The sequence below is a fragment of the Callithrix jacchus genome, chromosome 10, assembly GCF_049354715.1.
Source record: "Callithrix jacchus isolate 240 chromosome 10, calJac240_pri, whole genome shotgun sequence".
Lineage (NCBI taxonomy): Eukaryota > Metazoa > Chordata > Mammalia > Primates > Cebidae > Callithrix > Callithrix jacchus.
Genome location: NC_133511.1, coordinates 70138751 through 70144750, shown reverse-complemented (window position 1 = coordinate 70144750; position 6000 = coordinate 70138751).

Below are 6000 nucleotides of genomic sequence, written 5' to 3'. Positions count from 1 at the left end.
CTTTCTTTCACTCCAAATCAGATCCAATATCTCCAATCAATAGCCAACATTTGTTGATCCCCTACTATCTATTAGCAGTGTGAGAATACCCTGGATAAGCACACAGTCTATTTGTGAAAGCAAAACAAACTGTACCTGAGGAATTTTCATACCACATAACAAGTGTGAGTTAGATACAAAAAAAAGTATGCTTATGTATAAACAGGAATTAAAGGGCCCCCAATATAAAAGTACTATGGAACATTTGATGTTACTAATTTTTATCCTGCATCCCAAGTCAACTTTGTTTACAACTGCATGTTATACATTTTAACTGGGTTAAAATGCTCTGGCATTTACAAACTGGCTTAGCACATGACGAATTACTAAAATGTATGTGCCTTATTTTCCCCATCTCTAAAGTAACAACGGTATGCATATCCCATAGGACTGTTGTGAAGATTAAATTAATGTATGTGAAAATGTCAGCAGAGCATCTCACTATGGTAAAAACGTAACAAATGTTAGTTATTATCATTAAAGAGAAAAATTAAAGTTAAAAAAGTATACACACATTGTTTTCCTACATCTATCCCCACCCCTTATCCTCATTTATCTACTTGTCTCTTTATCTGGTAACTGAGGAAAAAAATGGGAATATTCCAAGATTAATTTAGGCAATATCCACTTATCCACTGGTTAATATCTCTTTCTCATTTCATCTCTTCGTCCTTTACAACTATTTTTTCTCATTCTTTCTTCATCTTTCCAGGTTATGAAAAAGAGCTCTTACTCCTTTCCAGACAACCCCCATTACCTAGTCTTTCAATCTATCTTGGATGTTAGTTGAACATCAAACATTACTGAGTACAAGGTGCAATCCAGACTGAGATATAGAGCCAAGTGAAGTATTGCACCTGCCCTGAGGATCACTAGGAAATAATAAGATAGTTCAGAAAACAAATGTGCAAATAAACAAATAATGAGACTGTATTTAAAATACACACACACACACACACACACACACACACATTAGAAAGTTGGAGGGGATGCAGTCAAACGTCTTCTCTAAGTAAAGAATTGTGGAGTAGAAGCTATGTGAAAATCATCATGAAAAGAAATTCTAAGCATATTCAAAGGCAATGGGGCTTCAGATATTTTACAAATGCCACTAAAGTGTGAGATACAAAGTACCGAAAGGTAGTGGTAAGGGGTAAGAGAGATCAAGTATAGAATTACCTTCTTCACTTCAAAAGGGTAAGAGATTTGTGCTACTCATACAATCTATATAAACGTGTGATTTCTTCCTCAACCTAAAAAAACAACAAGAACAACGCTCTTCTTAACCTGCATCCCTGCTGTGTGTATCTCCTTTTCTACATCAACTCCTAAAATGATTTGTCTATCCTCATTTTCCTCCCTCATGGTTCTTACCTTTATTTGAAATCTGATTTCTGTTTGACCAAAACATACTTTGTTGCGTTAGTTGTCTGTGGCAGCAGAAGAAATTCAGTGGCTTTAAACAAGACACATATATTACTTCACAGTTCTGTAAGTCAGATGTCTGAGCACAGCAAAACCATGTGCACTACTCAGGATCTCTCAAGGTTGAAACTAAAGTTCCAAACAGTATCGTGTTCCTAACTGGAGAGAAGGGTCCTTACAATCTTCACTCAGATTGCTGTGGGAATTTAGTTATTTGTGGTATATGATTGAGGTCTCCAACTTATTGCTGGAGCTCTTAGCTTATAGAGGCTACCCTCAGTCCCAGCCATGTGTTCTCATAACATGACATCTTAGGTCTTCAAGCCCACCAGAAGAACCTCCTTCGAAATTCTTGTGTCTTTTAAAAACTCCTAAGATTAGTTAAGGCCTAGCAGGATAATCTTCCTTTTGATTAACTCAAAGTCAAGTAACCAGGGACCTTAGTTATATCTGTGAAACCCTTTTGCCATATAATAGAACATAATCATGGGAGTGATATCCCATCACATTCACAGACCCCACTCACACACCCAGGGGATGGACATTGCTCAGGATAAGTACACCAGGATGGGCAGAAATCTTTAGGGCCCTTTTAGAATTCTACCAACCCCACCTGTCAAGGCTATCCAATCACCAAACCTTTATAGGTTCAACTTCTGAAATGTCTCTTGATTGACCATATTTATCTCCCAGTTTCATCAGTGCCCTTCCTCCCTACCTTCAGAAACCTTTTTATATATCTATCTGTGCTTTTCCTTCCTTCACCAAACCACCAAATATAGCTCTTTCATAATAACGTGCTCGCTTAATTCATGTAGTTCTCTCTTTTTTTAATAAGCCCAAAGTTTTTAGATCCACTACTTGACCTATTGAACCATGTGTAAAGTCAACATGAATTTATTTCAGGAAGCATTTGGTGGCAATCAGCTAGCCTAAGTCAAGTCAGAGAACTTACTTCTTCCTCTGGAGTTATATTCTTTTATATTTATGCATCTAGAATAGTGTTCATTCCATTATATGATTAAGGATTATTTGAAAATATGCATCTCTAACAAAATTAAGTTACTGGAAGGTAGATAATTGTTTTTTCATCATTTTATTTCCAGTACCTTGAAATATATTTTGAGAAGTGTGCACGTACAATACATACATGTTAACTTAAATTCAATCCAAGAGTTGTTAACTCTCCAAGATTTAAACATATCTCAGGACCTCAACACTTTCAATTTTGTCTATTTAAAACGTACTGTGTTGCCTAAAATTGTGTGTGTCAGAGAGAGACAGAGAGAGAGAGAGATTTTTGGTGTTTTACTGATGGAAGACTCTGTCCTAGTATTGGCGAATTAACTTACATGTGCCCTCCCACTTGTTGACAGTAATTCTCTTCTTACTATATCAAGATAACATTCCAGACCCACTATAAGAATGTGTTTCAAGTTCTGTGCTTGGCTACCTTGACTTCTCTCTCTTCTCTGATTACAGAGTCAGTGATATGGTTATGGAGTCATACAAACCTAGGTTCAAATTTTGTCTCTGCCACCAGCTAGCTGGAGTTCTCCAAATAAGCACTTTACATCAGGTTCCACTAACGTGAAACTGATAGTTCATCAATAGCATTACTTTGTAAGGATTAAATGAGATAACATTGTAAAATATATAATATGCTGACTAGTGCCTGGAACGTGGAAGTCACTTGACAGTGGTAAATGAAGATGAGGATGAGGATGAGAATGGCAGTGGCGGTGTGTGATGGTGGTAGTGGCAGTTGACCTTAGGACCTTCAGTGGCAGTTATAGCATATGACACAACTAACCAGAAAACTTAAAATTACATGGACATGTTAACAGCCTGCTCCTAGCAGCAAGACAAATGGCTCATGGACCAATCGTACCCCCTCAGTCAAAATAGAATGTCCCTAGAAAATACAAATTTCAGAAAATAGATTTCCTCAATTTTCCTTAGGCACCCATGAGAGCTTTCTGCTATTTATAAAGTCTCCCTCATTCTTAAAATAAACCAGAGCCTGTAAAGTCTAATGTTTTTCCTGAATGCAGCAGTTTTACTTACAAAGTATAAGGATGTGTTCTTTCCTGTACTGTTTTCCAGGAAGGGGCCTGAGGAGCTGGGGATGTGTTCTACCCAGAAATAGGTAGCATATATAAGAAGCCATATCTCAGACTGCTTGAAAGCTCTTAATAAACCCCTGGTGGAGATTACTCCAGCCCCCGGAGTATGAAGCTTCCCAAGGGTCCTTTTTACTTCATGGCTTCCTTCTCCTTCTACTTCACGCACTTTTATAGTTTCCACGAACAAACTGCTGTTACAGGTCTTTGAATTTATGTGTTGATAAAATTGTCTTATAAGTAAATTAGTGAGTAACCACACCCTCCCAAAAGAAACCACAAGATTGCCCCTCATCTTCACACCATTCCCATACCCAACTGATACATTTATCTTCCTCTATATTATTTAGGTGAATTTTGTATATTTTTAGAAACCCCTCTGCTTCTTCTTCACTCTATCCCCCCAAAAAATCTTCATTTATTCTTTCATGGAACATTTGAAGTAACTTTCATATTCTAGGACTTCGTACTGGTAATACAGAGAAGAGAACAGAGTCTTTTCCCTCCAGAGCTCCTTGTGGAAACAGACATAAAACTCAGTGATTACAACAAGGGATATTTATGATGACAGCACAGAAGAGCTTGTGTTTATCCTGCAGGAACTCAGCACCAGGTCCGTAAGGAGACAATGGAGCACAGAGTGTGGGAAGAACAAAAGGACTAATAACAGACTCAGCTCACTTGGAACCCTGGGTGCCAGTGTAGGGGAGAGTGGCAAGAAAGGAAGCTAAATAGGGAGACAGGATTCATGTTAGGCATGAAGATCTTTCAGGCATCCTAAGTCATTTGAATCTAAATAACATAATACAAATTACTCAGCATGGAACTTTATCTTTCCCATTCCCTAGAAAAACACATTTCTACAACTCCACCTGAAGCAGCTGAGGAAGTCAGGCACCTTATTTGAGAATCCCTAATATATTGCAGTTCTCTGCTTGGTGTCAATATCAACCTGAATGGTACAAATATCACATTTTCCCTCTAAACTCTGATATATCAGTTTACAGAAATGTCAATTTAGAAAATATTACCAAACAGAACTTCAATACCCCATCACCTACTCTTTCAAATTCTACTTCAGATTAACCAGACTACTATTTTCAGCATTGGTTCTGACAGGTTTTTTTTTATTATTATTATACTTTAAGTTCGGGGGTACATGTGCAGATCATACGTGATTGTTGCATAGGTATACACATGCCATGATAGCTTGTTGCACCCATCCTCCCATCATCTGCATTAGGTATTTCTAATTTAATTTTATCCCTCCCCAATCCATCCATCCCTTGCTATCCCTCCCCTATCTCTCCCACCCCCCAGCAAGCCCCAGTGTGTGATGTTCCCCTCCCTGTGTCCATGTGTTCTCATTGTTCAACACCCACTTATGAGTGAGAACATGTGGTGTTTGGTTTTCTGTTCTTGTGCCAATTTGCTGAGAATGATGGTTTCCAGATTCATCCATGCCCCTGTAAAGGACATGAACTCATCCTTTTTCATGGCTCCATAGCATTCCATGGTGTATATGTGCCACATTTTCTTTATCCAGTCTATCATTAGTGAGCATTTGGGTTGGTTCCAAGTCTTTGCTATTGTAAACAGTGCCACAATAAACATACGTGTGCATGTGTCTTTATAATAGAATGATTTATCATCCTCTGGGTATATACCCAGTAATGGGATTGCTGGGTCAAATGGTATTTCTATTTCTAGATCTTTGAGGAAATGCCACACAGTCTTCCACAATGGTTGAATTAATTTACAGTCCCACCAACAGTGCAGAAGCACTCCTATTCCTCCACATCCTCTCCAGCATGTCTCCAGATTTTTTTAATGATCGCCATTCTGACTGGTGTGAGATAGTATCTCAATGTGATTTTGATCTGCATTTCTCTGATGAACAGTGATGATGAGCATTTTTTCATATTTGTTGGCTGCATAAATGTCTTCTTTTGAGAATGGTCTGTTCATATCCCTTGCCCACTTTTTGATGGGATTGTTTGTTTCTTTCTTATAAATCTGCTTTAGTTCTTTGTAGATTCTGTGTATTAGCCCTTTGTCAGATGGGTAGATTGCAAAAACTTTTTCCCATTCTGTTGGTTGCCTGTTTACTCTAATGATAGTTTCTTTTGCTGTACAGAAGCTCTTATGTTTAATTAGATCCCATTTGTCTATTTTGCCTTTTGTTGCCATTGCTTTTGGTGTTTTAGTCATGAAGTCCTTGCCCATGCCTAAGTTTTAAACAACCATTGTTTCAGATGGACTATAAATAAAAGCAAAATGTATAGACCTTAGTATTGGATGTTTTCGAATTCAGAGTATAATACAGCTAGTAGGGATAAATGAAAAGTATAAGCTGTAAGATTAAAAGAAAAAATACTTAGAAACAAGGAAACAAATGTAAAGTATTACTTTA